The sequence below is a fragment of the Rana temporaria genome, chromosome 4 (assembly GCF_905171775.1).
Source record: "Rana temporaria chromosome 4, aRanTem1.1, whole genome shotgun sequence".
Taxonomy (NCBI): domain Eukaryota; kingdom Metazoa; phylum Chordata; class Amphibia; order Anura; family Ranidae; genus Rana; species Rana temporaria.
The window spans coordinates 62,038,361-62,060,393 of record NC_053492.1 but is presented as its reverse complement, the minus strand read 5'-3'; the positions used below and the strand labels follow the sequence as shown (position 1 = coordinate 62,060,393).

The 22,033-nt window shown below is 44.4% G+C and overlaps 1 protein-coding gene and 2 non-coding genes across 3 annotated transcripts in view; 2 read left to right on the top strand and 1 right to left on the bottom strand.

Annotated features, from left to right (window-relative positions):
* LOC120936258 (protein kinase C theta type-like) overlaps positions 1-22,033 on the bottom strand; it is a 187,328-nt gene that overhangs the window by 158,632 nt on the left and 6,663 nt on the right. The window contains exon 2 of the mRNA XM_040348477.1: positions 750-843. The gene's annotated coding sequence lies outside the window, so the exon portion shown is untranslated. The remainder of the gene's footprint in view (positions 1-749; positions 844-22,033) is intronic.
* TRNAF-GAA lies at positions 6,632-6,704 on the top strand. Its single transcript has one exon. It is a non-coding gene; the product is annotated as a tRNA-Phe (tRNA).
* TRNAF-GAA lies at positions 13,098-13,170 on the top strand. Its single transcript has one exon. It is a non-coding gene; the product is annotated as a tRNA-Phe (tRNA).

The window sequence follows — 22,033 nt, the reverse complement described above, 5'->3', positions numbered from 1 at the left end:
CTTTTGGGCTACACATATGCAGTGTGTACTCTCTTCTGCCGCAGCTGCTGAGCTCATCATAGGCAAGAGGAGAGAGTACACACTACATATGTGTGGCCCGAAAAACAGGACAACATTTCTTCCTACGGCACTAGGGGGCGCTATTTGCAATGGTTACTCCAGTTTCTACATTAACTAGAGGAAGCAAAACATCAGAAAACAGTTAAAAGAGAAGTATGTTTTTTTTTTTTGAGATTCATACTTACCTAGGTGGATGCAGCATCAGACCGTAAATGGCTCGTTCTCACTCCTCCCCGAGCGGAGAGCTGCTGACTGTCAGTCAGCATCTCTCCTGCTCTGTTCCTTCACGCTCATTGGAGTGCTGAGCTGTGGAGGGGCGGGAAGCGGCCGTCTCAGAGGCTCGCTGAGACTGGCAACAGTCAAGGCAGCTGGCGGATCCAGACTTCCTAAGTCGGGATGATGCGCTGCCTTGACTGATTGCAGTGACGTCAGCGGAGAGCCCAGCCTAAAATCCTCAGGCTGGACTTCTCCTTTAACAAAAGCCCAACTGGAAAGGGGACAACCTGGCAAATTCCCTGGTGAACAAAATTATTGATCAGACTTTTATAAATCAGACATTAATACAGTAAAATAATAAAAAGTCGCCATAAAGTGTCCTATGCAGTACTTCTATCTTTTATTGCCCCCAATATGTTTTTCTCCATCATTCTCTCACATATGATATCAATAAATGGAGGTGTGTGCTGTACCTGTATCCAGCCTTGTATTGCCCTCCTGTGCAGTCTTCTATATAGGTGGAGCATGTCGTCACAGACATTGGAGATCTTCAGAATGATGGAGATTCTGTCAAATCAAGGCAACAGGAGACACTGTGTTTGAAAGATGCATTTTTACAACAGTTTATACAGGAAAAGATTAGTGATAAAGCCAACACTTCCCCTTCTCTTATGCCGTGTACACACGATCAGAAAGTCCGACAAGAAAAGTTTGATGTGAGCTTTTGGTCGAAAATTCCGACTGTGTGTAGGCTCCATCGGACTTTTTCTGTCGTAACTTATTTAACAGAGCTCTGGATAGAAGTAAAACCAGACTGAAGTTCCAAGCCCTCTTAAACTGAAAAAAGAAAACTATACATACTATATTATACATACACTTTAGGGTTCATTTACACAGCTTTTTATAGGCGTTTTATGCACCTATTGTCAATTTCTGGGTGCTTTCCTTCGCGAGATGCACCATGCAGCCTGTTTATACAAGTAATTGGCTGTACGCAGTCACACTCATGTAAACACCAAAGCCTCCTTGTGTTGGGAAAATACGTCGGACCTTAATGTGCTTCTTCTTGAACCACATCTTTGTTGCCCTGGCCGTGTGTTTTGGGTCATTGTCATGCTGGAATACCCATTTCTAATGCCCTGGCTGAGAAAAGGAGGTTCTCACCCAAGATTTGACGGTACATGGCCCCAGGGCCGGATTAACAAGGGGGCTGATGGAGCTGCAGCTCCAGGCCCCTTTCTCAAGATAGGCCCTTTTGCCCCCAAAAAAAAAAAAAACAGAAAAAAAAAAAAGATTTACTTCGGGGGTTGTAGCTCGGCGACCAGAGGTCGCAGAAACCCCACATTTGGGGGGAAGGCAGTTGAAGACATACCCCACAACTGGTAAAAATATGGGACGGCTATCATTTATGGTTCCAGACATACGGGCCTGCTTGCACTGCCTGTCAGAAGCTACATTCAGAGCGGCCAATATAAATACAAGCTGACACACTGCAGCAGACTGATAGGATCACAGGGCTTATAATAATTATTTGTATATTACTCATGGTAATTAAACCCCTTGCCACCCAGGCCAATTCTGACACTTCTCTACTACATGTAAAAATCATCATTTGTTTTTTGCTAGTAAATTACTCTATGGTGGTCTTTGCACTTTTTATGTTGCAGGGTACAGAGCTGCACGTTTCTGGCTAAAATGAGAATTGCAATTTTTTTGCTTAGAAGATAGATCACGATTCCCTCACAATTCTTGCGGCGTAACATCATCTTTCACATTAAAACAAAAAAAAATGGGCTAACTTCACTGTTTTGTTTTTATGGTTTTTATTATTCATTGAAATGGGCAAATGCAGTGTGACATAAAATATTGCAGCAATAGCCATTGTATTCCCTAGAGTCTCTGCTAAAATATATATAATGTTTGGCGGTTCCAAGTAATTCTCTAGCAAATAATATTGCTTTCTAACTTAAGAAACAAGTGTTGGACTTTAAGTGGTTAAATTTCCCGCATTTACACACAGAAGTTTGATCTAAGAAGGAAGTTGGTTACAATGTTTCATTTTGTTTACAAACTTGGCAGACTGCCCAGATTTTTTCTTTACACACAGAAGTTTATCCCTTTGATCTAAGAAGGAAGGTTAGTTACAATGTTTCCTGTTAAAAACTTTGCAGACTGCCCAGATATTTTCTTTTGATAGTTGAAAATCTTTCCACTTGCTATATGAAAGAATCGTCAAAGTCTGCATTCGAGATCGTCAGGGGGTTTGAATCGAGATCACGATTTTTAACGATTAATTGTGCAGCTCTAGCACAGTATTTGCGCAGCAATTTTTCAAACATGTTTTTTTTTAAAAAAAAACTGTTTCGCCCTGGTTCACACTGGGTACGATTTGGAACGATTTGAGATGCGATTTGACATGTCAAATCGCATCTCAAATCGGCGGCATTTGCCGGCAATGGCACTGTCCTAATCAGTGCGACGCCGCATCTGCGATTTCAAAAAGTAGTTCCTGTACTACTTTTTGCGATTTCGGGCCGCCATTTACATTAAATTGCGGCCGCGAAATCGCGGTAAAATCGCGCATTTTACCGCGATTTTAAATTCGCAGCAGTGTGAACCTAGGCTCAATTCATTAAAAAAAACACTAGTTAGTTAAGTTAGCATGATTTTTTTTGGTATCCTAAACGACTTTACATTTTTTTTAGGTTACATGTTTAGAGTTACAGAGGTCTAGTACTAGAATTATTGTTCTCGCTCTAACGATCGCAGCGTATGTAACCTGTGTGTATCTGGCTCTGATACTACCAGTGCCTACCCAGCCACTGACTACTATCTCTCCCCAGCCTGTCCCCACACACCCTCTCACCTGCTGACCTGTGGATGGGGGAATCACTCCTGCAGTGTTATTGTGTTCTGCCAGTGAGTACAATGATCAGAGTTGCTAACTATAGCTGGCAGCACTGATTGTTTTGGGAAAAACCTAACAGGCTGGTTGTACTCAAGTCGATTAATAGATTGAGTTGTGTAAAACCAGCTAGCCCATACATAGATCGACTGACTATGGCTGGTCTCTGCATAATTGGCGTAATTTCAATCCATGTATGACCCGCTTAACCACTACGCAGTTCCTAAATATCCTTCCACTCCTGTACATAGTGCTCACTGTCATACGCTCCACACTCCTTCCCTGTACATAGTGCCTACTGTCATACTCTCCACACTTCTCTCCTGTACATAGTGCCCACTGTCATACTCTCCACACTTCTCTCCTATACATAGTGCTCACTGTCATACCCTACACACTCCTCTCCTGTACATAGTGCCCACTGTCATACCCTCCACACTCCTCTCCTATACAGAGCACCCACTGTCATACCTTTCACACTCCTCTCCTGTACATAGTGCCTGCTGTCATACACTTCTCTCCTGTACATAGTGCCCACTGTCGCACCCTCCACACTCCTCTCCTGTACATACTGCTCTCTGTCATACCCTCCACACTCCTCTCCTATACATAGCGTTCACTGTCATACCCTCCACACTCCTCTCCTATACATAGTGCCCACTATCATACCGTCCACATTCCTCTCCTGTACATACTGCCCACTGTCATACCCTCCACACTCCTCTCCTGTACATACTGCCCCATCATACCCTCCACACTTCTCTCTGGTACGGACTACCCTCTGTCATACCCTCCACACTCCTCTCCTATACATAGTGCCCACTATCATACCGTCCACATTCCTCTCCTGTACATACTGCCCATTGTCATACCCTCCACACTCCTCTCCTGTACATAGTGTCTTTTGTCATACTCTTTGCACTCCTCTCCTGTACATAGTGCCCACTGTTAGACCCTCCACATTCCTCTCCCTCACCTGCACATACTTCCCACTTATATACCGTCCATACTCCTCCCCTATGTCGCTTACCCACAAAAACAGTTATTTAAAATTATACTGAATATCCTCAATGTTACCAACTCTAGAATGGGCACACTTTTGTTAGTTCAACTAAAGGAAATCTCAGTTCTCATATTTGTTCTGCCCCATTATTAGTACTCATTTAATTTTGTGATTACTACTATGATGTATAGAGGAACATCAGGGATCTCAGCTACTCTAAATATAGCACTTGTAAAAAAAGTGTCCCTGAAAATATTTTTAAAATGTTGGTAACTGTGCACTTAGGCACTGCCCAGTGCTGCGCTGTAATGAATCAGGCGGGGCCTGGGCGCTTCCATCTTCACCCGATCTTCCTTCTGGGTTCTGTGTCTTTGGTCACTTGCCTTGGCCGGGCTGCGTTCATGTCATTCCCACGCATTTATTTATTATTTATAAAAGGCCCCACCAAAATCCTCAGCACCAGGCCCATGATGTTCTTAATCTGGCCCTGCATGGCCCCATCCATCGCCCCTTTGATGCAGTGAAGCTGTCCTGTCCAATTGGCAGAAAAACACCCCCAAAGCATAATGCTTCCACCTCCATGTTTGCCGGTGGGGATGGTGTTCTTGGTCTCATAGGCAGCATTCCTCCTCTTCCATACACGGTGAGTTCAGTTTATGACAAAGAGCTAGATTTTGGTCTCATCTGACTACAACACTTTCACCCAGTTCTTCTCTGAATCATTCAGATGTTCATTAGCAAACATCAGACGGGCCTGCAGGATTTCAGTCCTTCATGGCACAGTGTGGTACCAATAATTTTCTTGGTGACTATGGTCCCAGCTGCCTTAAGATCATTGACAAGACTCTTTTGTGTAGTTCTGGGCTGATTCCTCACCGTTCTCATGATCATTGAAACCCCACAAGGTGAGATCTTGCATGGAGCCCCAAATCGAGGGAAATGTTTGTGTTTCTTCCATTTGAAAAATAATTGCACCAACTGTTGTCACCAGTGGCGGCTGGTGCACAAAATTTTTGGGGGGGCGCAAACAGAAAAAAAAATTGCAGCCCCACTGTCGCCACTGATGTCACTGTGCCCTGTAAAATGCCCCCCCCCCCCGGCACTTACCTTTACTGGAGTCAGCCATCCACGTCCTCGACCCTCGATGTCTTCTCCCGCCCTCGATGACGCTTCAGCCAATCAGGCTACCGGTAGCCAGAACCGGCCAACCTGATTGGCTGAGACGCCTGTCAGTCTTATCCAAGGAACGCACCCCCCGTGTGTTCCGAGGATAAGCTTCCGGGGACCCGAGGGCTGTACTCAAAAAGCCTATCAGAGCCAGCACTTCCGTACAGCCAACCAGCTGCCGTTATTCAGCTGGCTGGCGCTCAACATCCGGCCAGCTGAATAGTGGGCGGCAGCAGCGACAATAACAATTAATTTCATTCAATGCATGAATCTATGTTATTAGACTCAGTAGCGGTGAGAGACAGAGGGGGCGGCGCTCCAGTGCCCTCTATGGACGAACTGCCACTGGTTGTCACCCTCTCACCAAGCTGCTTGGCGATGGTCTAGTAGCCCATTCCAGCCTTGTGTAGGTCTACAGTCTTGTCCCTGACATCCTTGGACAGCTCTTTGGTCTTGGCCATGGTGAAGAGATTGGAATCTGTTTGATTACTTCTGTGGATAGGTGTCTTTTATACAGGTAACAACTTTAGGAGAGTGCTCCTAATCTCAGCTTGTTACCTGTATAGAATACACCTGGGAGCCAGAATTCTTGCTGATTGATAGGGGATCAAATACTTATTTCACTCATTAAGCCCAGGTTCACACTGGGTGCGATTTCATTCGATTTGAGATGCGATTTCACATGTGAAATCGCATCTCAAATGCCGCCAATGGCGCCGTCCTAATCGGTGCGACGCCGCATCTGCGGCGCTGCACCGATTTCAAAAAGTAGTTCTTGTACTACTTTTTGCGATTTCGGGCCGCGATTTACATAGACATCTGTGCAGAAACCTGCACAGATGTCTCTTAAATCGCGGCCGAAATCGGGACTGCCGGCGGGAGTGAAATCGTGCGAGTTCAGCTGAACTCGCACGGCTTCACTCCCGCAGCCCAGTGTGAACCAGGGCTAAAATGCAAATCAATTTATAACTTTTTTGAAATGCATTTTCTGGATATTTTTGTTGTTATTCTGTCTCTCACTGCTAAAATAAACCTACCATTAAATTTATAGACTGATCATTTATTTGTCAGTGAGCTAATGTACAAAAACAGCAGGGGGTCAAATCAATTTTTTCTTCAATGTATGCAGCACCTGCAGCTCCTTCGGCACAGGAAAGCGCCCAGAAATGTATTGCCAAGTTCATGAAACAAATTAATAAAGTGCAGCGCTCAAAAATCCACATTACCCCACCTCTAAGCAAACTCAATGTCTAATTAATCAAATACACACCCCTTACCTTGCCAAAATAGCTCAGTTGGAAGAGCATTAGATTGAAGATCTAAAGGTCTCTGGTTCAATCCCAGGTTTTGGCAGCTGTTGGGGTGTTCCCAGGCATTTGAGGAAGTAGAATCAATCTGTATTGGTCATATAGAGAGTGATATATGGACACCTGATGAGCGATCCATTTGCCTATGAAACCATGAGAATTTCTAAACTTTTTTTGCAATAAACTTGTTTTTTTTATGGAAAACACAATGACGTATGTTTTGGGCCCCTTTCACACGGTGTGAAGTCAGCAGTATTTTGACATTTGTCCACTGGGCAGAAACTGAAGGAGCACAGGAGAAGACCCCTGTCAGCTCTATGGGCAGCCGGATGTAAACAAACTCTGCTATCAGATATTGTGGAATTTGGAGCGCTACACTTTATTCATTTATTGTACTATCTATTCTAGACGGCAGGGGTAAAGAGACAAAAAGATCTACCTCAACAACATGGGAGAATTTAGAGATCACACGGTGCGATATTGTCCCCTCACCTAAATTAAACCTAGAAGTTATACTCGGATTGCTTTTCAGTGGAGCAACAGTGCCTGCTACACTTGTGAATGAACCCTTAGTTGTATTCAGCTATAAGGCCTCATGCACACAGAGAGTCTGTTTAACCACTTATGGACCTTGCCTGTTTTTCAGACTCAGGCCCAGATTCTCGTAGGAGATACGACGGCGTATCTCCAGATACGCCGTCGTATCTCTGAGTCTGAGCCGTCGTATCTTTTTTAAAAAAGAACAGTGTAACAATAAAAAGTAAAATAAATAAGAAAACAAAAAAAGTTTAACCACTTAAGACAGGTAAAGGACCGGGCCAGTTTTTGCGATTCGGCACTGCGTCGCTTTAACTGACAATTGCGCAGTCGTGCGGCGTGGCTCCCAAACAAAATTGTCGTCCTTTTTTTCCCACAAATAGAGCTTTATTTTGGTGGTATTTGATCACCTCTGCGGTTTTTATTTTTTGCGCTATTAACAAAAATAGAGCGACAATTTTAAAAAAAATTCAATATTTTTTACTTTTTGCTATAATAAATATCCCCCAAAAATATATATATATAAAAAAAAAAATTTCCTCAGTTTAGGCCGATACGTATTCTTCTACATATTTTTGGTAAAAAAAAAAATCGCAATAAGCGGTTATCGATTGGTTTGCGCAAAATTTATAGCGTTTACAAAATAGGAGATAGTTTTATTGCATTTTTATTATTTTTTATTACTACTAATGGCGGCTATCAGTGATTTTTTTTCATGACTGCGACATTATGGCGGACACTTCGGACAATTTTGACACATTTTTGGGACCATTGTCATTTTCACAGCAAAAAATGCATTGTTTACTGTGAAAATAACAATTGCAGTTTGGGAGTTAACCACTAGGGGGCGCTGAAGGGTTAAGTGTGACCTCATATGTGTTTCTAACTGTAGGGGGGCGGGGCTGGACGGGGACCGATCGCGGGACTCCAGCGGCGATCGGGTCCCGCAGCTACGCACGACCCACGGCTGGGCACTTAGAGGATGTACAGGTACGTGCCTGTGCTCAGCCGTGCCATTCTGCCGACGTATATCTGCAGGAGGCGGTCCTTAAGTGGTTAAATGCACCCCGTCCTGCCGAGCTTGCGTGCCGAATCGAACGCATACGTGTTATGACGTAATATACTGGAAAGGAAAATGGACAGGGGTTAATGATAATGCCCTTGGAATTAGGGAGGACAGAGAGAGGGTCTGGCGTGTTTTTGAGGCACTCTGGTGTGTTTTTGATGCATTTAGAGGCACTCTGGCATGTTTTTGAGGCACCCTGGCGTGTTTTTGATGCATTTAGGCCCCTTTCACATTGGGGCTTTTTCATGCGGTACAGCGCTACAAATAGCGCTGCTATACCGCATGAAAAATCATTCCCTGTTGTGTTCAATGTGAAAGCCCGAAGGCTTTCACATTGAAGCGGTGCGCTAGCAGGAGCGCTCTAAAAGTCCTGCTAGCCGCATCTTTACCGCGGTATAGGAGCGGTGTGTTCACCGCTCCTATACCGCGCCTTCCCATTGAAATCGATGGGAAAGCGTGGTAATACCGCCCTCAACGCGGGCGGTATTAACCCTTTTTCGGCCGCTAGCGGGGGTTAAAACCTCACCGCTAGCGCCCGAATATCGCGGTAAATACGACGGTATAGCCGCGCTACAAATAGCGCGGCTATACCGTCACCGCGGCTGCACGCCTCAGTGTGAAAGCAGCCTTAGAGGCACCCTGGCGTGTTTTTGATGCATTTAGAGGCACCCTATTGTGTTTTAGCCGCACCCTGGCGTGTTTTTGATGCATTTAGAGGCACCCTATTGTGTTTTAGCCGCACCCTGGTGTGTTTTTGATGCATTTAGCGGCACCCAGGCGTGTTTTTGATGCATTTAGATGCACTCTGGCGTGTTTTTGAGGCACCCTGGTGTGTTTTTTTTCTTTCAATAAATTTTTATTGGTATTTAAATAACATACATAAAATGTGTAAATAATAAACATACCTAAGATTAGACAAAATAAGCTATCCGTCTACATAAGTGAACTCATGAATAGGTAAGCAGTTAATCAAGTAGATAAATTTGATTAAAACAAAGATATTTGTTTCAAATCGTTTCAAAAAGTATAGTAAGTATCTAAATGAACGCAAAATGTAGTCTATGCATAAATACAGGTATAGAACATCAATTCAACCTAAGTTGCTTACTTGCTAATAATGATACTCAGGTTCATAAGTTTCATACAGGAAAATACAAGTGATAACACTTGATAGGAACAACATATGTACCAATGTCTATGTGTTGTTTTCATACCATTTTTTCCAAGGGGCCCAGGAGATTTCGTGTTTAGGCAAAGTATGCAATGATATAGCCCAGGGCTCGACAAATCCCGGGCGCCAGGTCGCCATGGCGACTAGAAATAGGGTCCTGGCGACTTGGCTTGGAAGGGGGGCAAAAAAATATATATATTATTTTTTTTGTGAGCTGGCACCATCTGGTGGTGGCCGTTGGTATTACAAGTTAAGCATTACAAGTTAAACAGCAGGGGGAAAAAAAGAAAAAAAAAAAAAAAAACAAGTTAAACAGCAATTCTAATGTAATTTTTCACTATTTTCACTGCCATCTTCTTCCCTCTAATTAGAACCCCCAAACATTATATATATTTTTTATCCTAACACCCTAGAGAATAAAATGGCGATCGTTGCAATACTTTCTGTCACTATGTATTTGCGCAGCGGTCTTACAAGTGCACTTTTTTGGGAAAAAATTACACTTTTTTAAATGAAAAAATAAGACAACAGTAAAGGTATGCCCATTTTTTTAATATTATGAAAGATAATTTTATGCCAAGTAAATTCATACTCAACATGTCATGCTTCAAAATTACGTCCGCTCGTGGAATGGCGACAAACTTTTACCCTTTAAAATCTCCATAGGCGACGTTTAAAAAAATCTACAGGTTGCATGTTTTGAGGTACAGAGGAGGTCTAGGGCTAGAATTATTGCTCTCGCTATACCAATCGCGGCGATACCTCACATGTGTGGTTTGAACACCGTTTACATATGCGGGCGCTGCTCACGTATGTGTTCGCTTCTGTGCGCAAGCTCGTCGGGACGGGGCGCGTTTTCTGGCTCCTAACTTTTTTAGCTGGCTCCTAGATTCCAAGCAAATTTGTCAACCCCTGATATAGCCATTATCCTCTCGTAGGTGAAATGGATATTGGTCAAATCTATAGCTTCCAGGATATATGGAGGACACGGATCTTTCCATTTTCTGGTGATTGATAGCCTGGCAGCCATAAGTAGATGGACAATTGAGCTTCTGAGATTTACCGTAAAATTCTCAATACCCAGAGAAAGTAAAGCTAAGGCTGGGTTAGGGGCTATCCTTTTGCCCGACAAAACAGAAATAATCTCAAACACCTCCGCCCAATACTTCGTAAGCAAGGGGCAGCCCCATAAAGTATTATAGAGCATTTATTAGATTGTTGGGGCCAGATTCACAGTGGAGATACGACGGCGTTTCTCCTGATACGCCGTCGTATCTCTGTTTCTATCTATGCGACTGATTCATAGAATCAGTTACACATAGATAGGCAGAAGATCCGACAGGTGTAATTGTTTTACACTGTCGGATCTTAGGATGCAGTACCGCGGCCGCCGCTGGGGGGAGTTTGCGTTGTAAACCAGCGTCGGGTATGCAAATGAGGAGTTACGGCGGATCCACAACGGTTTTTCGCGTTCGCTACGTCGCCGCTAGTATAGTTTCCCGTCGCAAAGTTAGTCGTCGTTTTTGGTGCCCTAACTTTAGTCTAGAATGGGCACACTTTTGTTAGTTCAACTAAAGGAAATCTCAGTTCTCATATTTGTTCTGCCCCATTATTAGTACTCATTTAATTTTGTGATTACTACTATGATGTATAGAGGAACATCGGGGATCTCAGCTACTCTAAATATAGCACTTGTAAAAAAAGTGTCCCTGAAAATATTTTTTAAATGTTGGTAACTGTGCACTTAGGCACTGCCCAGTGCTGCGCTGTAATGAATCAGGCGGGGCCCGGGCGCTTCCATCTTCACCCGATCTTCCTTGTGGGTTCTGTGTCTTTGGTCACTTGCCTTGGCCGGGCTGCGTTCATGTCATTCCCACGCATTTATTTATTATTTATAAAAGGCCCCACCAAAATCCTCAGCACCAGGCCCATGATGTTCTTAATCTGGCCCTGCATGGCCCCATCCATCGCCCCTTTGATGCAGTGAAGCTGTCCTGTCCAATTGGCAGAAAAACACCCCCAAAGCATAATGCTTCCACCTCCATGTTTGCCGGTGGGGATAGTGTTCTTGGTCTCATAGGCAGCATTCCTCCTCCTCCATACACGGTGAGTTGAGTTTATGACAAAGAGCTAGATTTTGGTCTCATCTGACCACAACACTTTCACCCAGTTCTTCTCTGAATCATTCAGATGTTCATTAGCAAACATCAGACGGGCCTGCAGGATTTCAGTCCTTCATGGCATAGTGTGGTACCAATAATTTTCTTGGTGACTATGGTCCCAACTGCCTTAAGATCATTGACAAGACTCTTTTGTGTAGTTCTGGGCTGATTCCTCACCGTTCTCATGATCATTGAAACCCCACAAGGTGAGATCCTGCATGGAGCCTCAAATCGAGGGAAATGTTTGTGTTTCTTCCATTTGAAAAATAATTGCACCAACTGTTGTCACCAGTGGCGGCTGGTGCTCAAAATTTTTGGGGGGGCGCAAACAGAAAAAAAAATTGCAGCCCCACTGTCGCCACTGTGGCCATTGATGTCACTGTGCCCTGTAAAATGCCCCCCCCCCCGGCACTTACCTTTACTGGAGTCAGCCATCCACGTCCTCGACTCTCGATGTCTTCTCCCGCCCTCGATGACGCTTCAGCCAATCAGGTTACCGGTAGGGGGCGGCGCTCCAGAGGGGGCGGCGCTCCAGCGCCCTCTATGGACGAACCGCCACTGGTTGTCACCCTCTCACCAAGCTGCTTGGCGATGGTCTAGTAGCCCATTCCAGTCTTGTGTAGGTCTACAATCTTGTCCCTGACATCCTTGGACAGCTCTTTGGTCTTGGCCATGGTGAAGAGATTGGAATCTGTTTGATTACTTCTGTGGATAGGTGTCTTTTATACAGGTAACAACTTTAGGAGAGTGCTCCTAATCTCAGCTTGTTACCTGTATAGAATACACCTGGGAGCCAGAATTCTTGCTGATTGATAGGGGATCAAATACTTATTTCACTCATTAAGCCCAGGTTCACACTGGGTGCGATTTCATTCGATTTGAGATGCGATTTCACATGTGAAATCGCATCTCAAATGCCGCCAATTGTCGGCAATGGCGCCGTCCTAATCGGTGCGACGCCGCATCTGCGGCGCTGCACCGATTTCAAAAAGTAGTTCTTGTACTACTTTTTGCGATTTCGGGCCGCGATTTACATAGACATCTGTGCAGAAACCTGCACAGATGTCTCTTAAATCGCGGCCGAAATCGGGACTGCCGGCGGGAGTGAAATTGTGCGAGTTCAGCTGAACTCGCACGGCTTCACTCCCGCAGCCCAGTGTGAACCAGGGCTAAAATGCAAATCAATTTATAACTTTTTTGAAATGCATTTTCTGGATATTTTTGTTGTTATTCTGTCTCTCACTGCTAAAATAAACCTACCATTAAATTTATAGACTGATCATTTATTTGTCAGTGAGCTAATGTACAAAATCAGCAGGGGGTCAAATCAATTTTTTCTTCAATGTATGCAGCACCTGCAGCTCCTTCGGCACAGGAAAGCGCCCAGAAATGTATTGCCAAGTTCATGAAACAAATTAATAAAGTGCAGCGCTCAAAAGTCCACAATACCCCACCTCTAAGCAAACTCAATGTCTAATTAATCAAATATACGCCCCTTACCTTGCCAAAATAGCTCAGTTGGGAGAGCATTAGATTGAAGATCTAAAGGTCTCTGGTTCAATCCCAGGTTTTGGCAGCTGTTGGGGTGTTCCCAGGCATTTGAGGAAGTAGAATCAATCTGTATTGGTCATATAGAGAATGATATATGGACACCTGATGAGCGATCCATTTGCCTATGAAACCATGAGAATTTCTAAACTTTTTTTGTAATAAACTTGTTTTTTTTATGGAAAACACAATGATGTATGTTTTGGGCCCCTTTCACATGGTGTGAAGCGCTACACTTTATTCATTTATTGGACTATGTATTCTAGACGGCAGGGGTAAAGAGACAAAAAGATCTACCTCAACAACATGGGAGAATTTAGAGATCACACGGTGCGATATTGTCCCCTCACCGCCTAAATTAAACCTAGAAGTTATACTCGGATTGCTTTTCAGTGGAGCAACAGTGCCTGCTACACTTGTGAATGAGCCCTTAGTTGTATTCAGCTATAAGGCCTCATGCACACAGAGAGTCTGTTTAACCACTTATGGACCTTGCCTGTTTTTCAGACTCAGGCCCAGATTCTCGTAGGAGATACGACGGCGTATCTCCAGATACGCCGTCGTATCTCTGAGTCTGAGCCGTCGTATCTTTTTTAAAAAAGAACAGTGTAACAATAAAAAGTAAAATAAATAAGAAAACAAAAAAAAGTTTAACCACTTAAGACAGGTAAAGGACCGGGCCAGTTTTTGCGATTCGGCACTGCGTCGCTTTAACTGACAATTGCGCAGTCGTGCGGCGTGGCTCCCAAACAAAATTGTCGTCCTTTTTTTCCCACAAATAGAGCTTTATTTTGGTGGTATTTGATCACCTCTGCGGTTTTTATTTTTTGCGCTATTAACAAAAATAGAGCGACAATTTTAAAAAAAATTCAATATTTTTTACTTTTTGCTATAATAAATATCCCCCAAAAATATATATATATAAAAAAAAAAATTTCCTCAGTTTAGGCCGATACGTATTCTTCTACATATTTTTGGTAAAAAAAAAAATCGCAATAAGCGGTTATCGATTGGTTTGCGCAAAATTTATAGCGTTTACAAAATAGGAGATAGTTTTATTGCATTTTTATTATTTTTTATTACTACTAATGGCGGCTATCAGTGATTTTTTTTCATGACTGCGACATTATGGCGGACACTTCGGACAATTTTGACACATTTTTGGGACCATTGTCATTTTCACAGCAAAAAATGCATTGTTTACTGTGAAAATAACAATTGCAGTTTGGGAGTTAACCACTAGGGGGCGCTGAAGGGTTAAGTGTGACCTCATATGTGTTTCTAACTGTAGGGGGGCGGGGCTGGACGGGGACCGATCGCGGGACTCCAGCGGCGATCGGGTCCCGCAGCTATGCACGACCCACGGCTGGGCACTTAGAGGATGTACAGGTACGTGCCTGTGCTCAGCCGTGCCATTCTGCCGACGTATATCTGCAGGAGGCGGTCCTTAAGTGGTTAAATGCACCCCGTCCTGCCGAGCTTGCGTGCCGAATCGAACGCATACGTGTTATGACGTAATATACTGGAAAGGAAAATGGACAGGGGTTAATGATAATGCCCTTGGAATTAGGGAGGACAGAGAGAGAGTCTGGCGTGTTTTTGAGGCACTCTGGTGTGTTTTTGATGCATTTAGAGGCACCCTGACATGTTTTAGAGGCACCCTGGTGTGTTTTTGATGCATTTAGAGGCACTCTGGCATGTTTTTGAGGCACCCTGGCGTGTTTTTGATGCATTTAGGCCCCTTTCACATTGGGGCTTTTTCATGCGGTACAGCGCTACAAATAGCGCTGCTATACCGCATGAAAAATCATTCCCTGTTGTGTTCAATGTGAAAGCCCGAAGGCTTTCACATTGAAGCGGTGCGCTAGCAGGAGCGCTCTAAAAGTCCTGCTAGCCGCATCTTTACCGCGGTATAGGAGCGGTGTGTTCACCGCTCCTATACCGCGCCTTCCCATTGAAATCGATGGGAAAGCGTGGTAATACCGCCCTCAACGCGGGCGGTATTAACCCTTTTTCGGCCGCTAGCGGGGGTTAAAACCTCACCGCTAGCGCCCGAATATCGCGGTAAATACGACGGTATAGCCGCGCTACAAATAGCGCGGCTATACCGTCACCGCGGCTGCACGCCTCAGTGTGAAAGCAGCCTTAGAGGCACCCTGGCGTGTTTTTGATGCATTTAGAGGCACCCTATTGTGTTTTAGCCGCACCCTGGCGTGTTTTTGATGCATTTAGAGGCACCCTATTGTGTTTTAGCCGCACCCTGGTGTGTTTTTGATGCATTTAGCGGCACCCAGGCGTGTTTTTGATGCATTTAGATGCACTCTGGCGTGTTTTTGAGGCACCCTGGTGTGTTTTTTTTCTTTCAATAAATTTTTATTGGTATTTAAATAACATACATAAAATGTGTAAATAATAAACATACCTAAGATTAGACAAAATAAGCTATCCGTCTACATAAGTGAACTCATGAATAGGTAAGCAGTTAATCAAGTAGATAAATTTGATTAAAACAAAGATATTTGTTTCAAATCGTTTCAAAAAGTATAGTAAGTATCTAAATGAACGCAAAATGTAGTCTATGCATAAATACAGGTATAGAACATCAATTCAACATAAGTTGCTTACTTGCTAATAATGATACTCAGGTTCATAAGTTTCATACAGGAAAATACAAGTGATAACACTTGATAGGAACAACATATGTACCAATGTCTATGTGTTGTTTTCATACCATTTTTTCCAAGGGGCCCAGGAGATTTCGTGTTTAGGCAAAGTATGCAATGATATAGCCCAGGGCTCGACAAATCCCGGGCGCCAGGTCGCCATGGCGACTAGAAATAGGGTCCTGGCGACTTGGCTTGGAAGGGGGGCAAAAAAATATATATATTATTTTTTTTGTGAGCTGGCACCATCTGGTGGTGGCCGTTGGTATTACAAGTTAAGCATTACAAGTTAAACAGCAGGGGGAAAAAAAGAAAAAAAAAAAAAAAAAAACAAGTTAAACAGCAATTCTAATGTAATTTTTCACTATTTTCACTGCCATCTTCTTCCCTCTAATTAGAACCCCCAAACATTATATATATTTTTTATCCTAACACCCTAGAGAATAAAATGGCGATCGTTGCAATACTTTCTGTCACTATGTATTTGCGCAGCGGTCTTACAAGTGCACTTTTTTGGGAAAAAATTACACTTTTTTAAATGAAAAAATAAGACAACAGTAAAGGTATGCCCATTTTTTTAATATTATGAAAGATAATTTTATGCCAAGTAAATTCATACTCAACATGTCATGCTTCAAAATTACGTCCGCTCGTGGAATGGCGACAAACTTTTACCCTTTAAAATCTCTATAGGCGACGTTTAAAAAAATCTACAGGTTGCATGTTTTGAGGTACAGAGGAGGTCTAGGGCTAGAATTATTGCTCTCGCTATACCAATCGCGGCGATACCTCACATGTGTGGTTTGAACACCGTTTACATATGCGGGCGCTGCTCACGTATGTGTTCGCTTCTGTGCGCAAGCTCGTCGGGACGGGGCGCGTTTTCTGGCTCCTAACTTTTTTAGCTGGCTCCTAGATTCCAAGCAAATTTGTCAACCCCTGATATAGCCATTATCCTCTCGTAGGTGAAATGGATATTGGTCAAATCTATAGCTTCCAGGATATATGGAGGACACGGATCTTTCCATTTTCTGGTGATTGATAGCCTGGCAGCCATAAGTAGATGGACAATTGAGCTTCTGAGATTTACCGTAAAATTCTCAATACCCAGAGAAAGTAAAGCTAAGGCTGGGTTAGGGGCTATCCTTTTGCCCGACAAAACAGAAATAATCTCAAACACCTCCGCCCAATACTTCGTAAGCAAGGGGCAGCCCCATAAAGTATTATAGAGCATTTATTAGATTGTTGGGGCCAGATTCACAGTGGAGATACGACGGCGTTTCTCCTGATACGCCGTCGTATCTCTGTTTCTATCTATGCGACTGATTCATAGAATCAGTTACACATAGATAGGCAGAAGATCCGACAGGTGTAATTGTTTTACACTGTCGGATCTTAGGATGCAGTACCGCGGCCGCCGCTGGGGGGAGTTTGCGTCGTAAACCAGCGTCGGGTATGCAAATGAGGAGTTACGGCGGATCCACAACGGTTTTTCGCGTTCGCTACGTCGCCGCTAGTATAGTTTCCCGTCGCAAAGTTAGTCGTCGTTTTTGGTGCCCTAACTTTAGTCAGCAAGCGTATTGCTGCCAAGTTTTTGATGCATTTAGAGGCACTCTGACGTGTTTTTGATGCATTTAGATGCACTCTGTCGTGTTTTTGAGGCACCCTGGCGTGTTTTTGATGCATTTAGAGGCACTCTGGCGTGTTTTTGATGCATTTAGAGGCACTCTGGCGTGTTTTTGATGCATTTAGAGGCACCCAGGCATGTTTTTGAGGCACCCTGGTGTGTTTTTGATGCATTTAGAGGCACCCTGGCGAGTTTTTGATGCATTTAGAGGCACCCTGTCGTGTTTTTGAGGCACTCTGGCGTGTTTTTGATGCATGTAGAGGCACTCTGAAGTGTTTTTGAGGCACCCTGGCGTGTTTTTGATGCATTTAGAGGCACCCTGGTGTGTTTTTGATGCATTTAGAGGCACCCTGGCATGTTTTTAATCCATTTAGAGGCACTCTGGCATGTTTTTGAGGCATTTAGAGGCACCCTGGTGTGTTTATGATGCATTTAGAGGCACCCTGGCGTGTTTTTGAAGCACCCTGGCGTGTTTTTGATGCATTTAGACGCACCCTGGTGTGTTTTGGATGCCTTTAGAGGCACCCTGGCATGTTTTTGATGCCTTTAGTGGCACCCTGGCATGTTTTTGATGCCTTTAGTGGCACCCTGGCGTGTTTTTGATGCATTTAGAGGCACCCTGGTGTGTTTTTTAAAAGGCACCCTGGCGTGTTTTTGATGCATTTAGACGCACCCTGGTGTGTTTTTGATGCCGTTAGAGGCACCCTGGCATGTTTTTGATGCCTTTAGTGGCACCCTGGCGTGTTTTTGATGCATTTAGAGGCACCCTGGGGTGTTTTTGATGCATTTAGAGGCACCCTGGCGTGTTTTTAAGGGCACCCTGGCATGTTTTTGATGCATTTAGAGGCACCCTGGTGTGTTTTTAATGCATTTAGAGGCACTCTGGCATGTTTTTGATGCACCCTGGTGTGTTTTTGATGCATTTAGAGGCACTCTGGCGTGTTTTTGATGCATTTAGAGGCACCCTGGCGAGTTTTTGATGCATTTAGAGGCACCCATGCATGTTTTTGATGCATTTAGAGGCACCCTGTCGTGTTTTTGAGGCACTCTGGCATGTTTTTAATGCATTTAGAAGCACCCTGGCGTGTTTTTGATGCATTTAGAGGCACCTTGCATGTTTTTGAGGCATTTAGAGGCACCCTGGTGTGTTTTTGATGCATTTAGAGGCACCCTGGCGTGTTTTTAATCCATTTAGAGGCACTCTGTCATGTTTTTGATGCATTTAGAGGCACCCTGGTATGTTTTTGAGGCACCCTGGCGTGTTTTTGATGCATTTAGAGGCACCCTGGTGTGTTTTTGCAGCACCCTGGCGTGTTTTTGATGCATTTAGAGGCACCCTGGCATGTTTTTGAGCTACCCTGGTGTGTTTTTGATGCATTTAGAGGCACTCTGGTGTATTTTTGAGGCACCCTGGCGTGTTTTCGATGCATTTAGAGGCACCCTGGTGTGTTTTTGATGCATTTAGAGGCACCCTGGCATGTTTTTGAGGCACTATGGTGTGTTTTTGATGCCTTTAGAGGCACCCTGGCATGTTTTTGATGCCTTTAGTGGCACCCTGGCGTGTTTTTGATGCATTTAGAGGCACCCTGGGGTGTTTTTGATGCATTTAGAGGCACCCTGGCGTGTTTTTAAGGGCACCCTGGCATGTTTTTGATGCATTTAGAGGCACCCTGGTGTGTTTTTAATGCATTTAGAGGCACCCTGACGTGTTTTTGAGGCACCCCGGTGTGTTTTTGATGCCTTTAGTGGCACCCTGGCGTGTTTTTGATGCATTTAGAGGCACCCTGGTGTGTTTTTGATGCATTTAGAGGCACCCTGGCGAGTTTTTGAGGCACCCTGGCGTGTTTTTGATGCCTTTAGAGGCACACTGGCGTGTTTTTGATGCATTTAGAGGCACCCTGGTGTGTTTTTGATGCATTTAGAGGCACCCTGGCGAGTTTTTGAGGCACCCTGGCGTGTTTTTGATGCCTTTAGAGGCACACTGGCGTGTTTTTGATGCATTTAGAGGCACCCTGGTGTGTTTTTGAGGCACCGTGGTGTGTTTTTGAAGCATTTAGAGGCACCCTGGCATGTTTTTGATGCATTTAGAGGCACCCTGGTGTGTTTTTAATGCATTTAGAGGCACTCTGGCATGTTTTTGATGCACCCTGGTGTGTTTTTGATGCATTTAGAGGCACTCTGGCGTGTTTTTGATGCATTTAGAGGCACCCTGGCGAGTTTTTGATGCATTTAGAGGCACCCATGCATGTTTTTGATGCATTTAGAGGCACCCTGTCGTGTTTTTGAGGCACTCTGGCATGTTTTTAATGCATTTAGAAGCACCCTGGCGTGTTTTTGATGCATTTAGAGGCACCTTGCATGTTTTTGAGGCATTTAGAGGCACCCTGGTGTGTTTTTGATGCATTTAGAGGCACCCTGGCGTGTTTTTAATCCATTTAGAGGCACTCTGTCATGTTTTTGATGCATTTAGAGGCACCCTGGTATGTTTTTGAGGCACCCTGGCGTGTTTTTGATGCATTTAGAGGCACCCTGGTGTGTTTTTGCAGCACCCTGGCGTGTTTTTGATGCATTTAGAGGCACCCTGGCATGTTTTTGAGCTACCCTGGTGTGTTTTTGATGCATTTAGAGGCACTCTGGTGTATTTTTGAGGCACCCTGGCGTGTTTTCGATGCATTTAGAGGCACCCTGGTGTGTTTTTGATGCATTTAGAGGCACCCTGGCATGTTTTTGAGGCACTATGGTGTGTTTTTGATGCCTTTAGAGGCACCCTGGCATGTTTTTGATGCCTTTAGTGGCACCCTGGCGTGTTTTTGATGCATTTAGAGGCACCCTGGGGTGTTTTTGATGCATTTAGAGGCACCCTGGCGTGTTTTTAAGGGCACCCTGGCATGTTTTTGATGCATTTAGAGGCACCCTGGTGTGTTTTTAATGCATTTAGAGGCACCCTGACGTGTTTTTGAGGCACCCCGGTGTGTTTTTGATGCCTTTAGTGGCACCCTGGCGTGTTTTTGATGCATTTAGAGGCACCCTGGTGTGTTTTTGATGCATTTAGAGGCACCCTGGCGAGTTTTTGAGGCACCCTGGCGTGTTTTTGATGCCTTTAGAGGCACACTGGCGTGTTTTTGATGCATTTAGAGGCACCCTGGTGTGTTTTTGATGCATTTAGAGGCACCCTGGCGAGTTTTTGAGGCACCCTGGCGTGTTTTTGATGCCTTTAGAGGCACACTGGCGTGTTTTTGATGCATTTAGAGGCACCCTGGTGTGTTTTTGAGGCACCGTGGTGTGTTTTTGAAGCATTTAGAGGCACCCTGGTGTGGTTTTGATGCATTTAGAGGCACTCTGGCGTGTTTTTGAGGCACCCTAGTGTGTTTTTAATGGCTTTAGAGGCACCCTGGCGTGTTTTTGATGCATTTAGAGGCACCCTGGTGTTTTTGATGCATTTAGAGGCACCCTGGCGGGTTTTTGATGCATTTAGAGGCACCCTGGTGTGTTTTTGATGCCTTTAGTGGCACCCTGGGGTGTTTTTGATGCATTTAGAGGCACCCTGGCGTGTTTTTAAGGGCACCCTGGCATGTTTTTGATGCATTTAGAGGCACCCTGGTGTGTTTTTAATGCATTTAGAGGCACCCTGGCGTGTTTTTGAGGCACCCTGGTGTGTTTTTGATGCCTTTAGGAGGCACCCTGACATGTTTTTGATGCCTTTAGTGGCACCCTGCCGTGTTTTTGATGCATTTAGAGGCACCCTGGCAAGTTTTTGATGCATTTAGAGGCACCCTGGCGAGTTTTTGAGGCACCCTGGCGTGTTTTTGATGCCTTTAGAGGCACCCTGGCGTGTTTTTGATGCATTTAGAGGCACCCTGGTGTGTTTTTGAGGCACCGTGGTGTGTTTTTGAATCATTTAGAGGCACCCTGGTGTGGTTTTGATGCATTTAGAGGCACTCTGGCGTGTTTTTGAGGCACTCTAATGTGTTTTTAATGACTTTAGAGGCACCCTGGCATGTTTTTGATGCATTTAGAGGCACCCTGGTGTTTTTGATGCATTTAGAGGCACCCTGGCGGGTTTTTGATGCATTTAGAGGCACCCTGGTGTGTTTTTGGTGCATTTAGAGGCACCCTGGCATGTTTTTGATGCCTTTAGAGCAGTGGTTCTCAACCTGTCTAATGCCGTGACTCCTTGATAAAATTTCCCAAGTTGTGGGGACCCCTAACGGTAAAATTATTTTCCTATCTTGGGTTGTCGGCACCCAAGGTAAGACAAGTAATTTTCACCCCTAACCCACGGACATTTAGCGCTCCCTGAGTCCCTTCCACTCGTACAATATTGGAACCCCTTATAGTACATTTTAGAATGTACCACTCTTTCTGTTTGTTCTCCTTTCTTTCCCTTTTATCTCTCTATCCTAATTTCTTGTTTGTTATCCCCATCCCTCTCTAGACGTCTTTCTTGTTCTCTTATTCTTTCTCTTCCTATTTCTTTGTTCCTCCCCCTCTTTTCCTCTCCCTTCCATGTATTTTCTATTTTTATTCCTTCTCTTACTCCCTGGCGGGGAGTTGGGATTCAGTGGCAGTGCTGGCGGGGGTTGGGATTCAGTGGCAGTGCT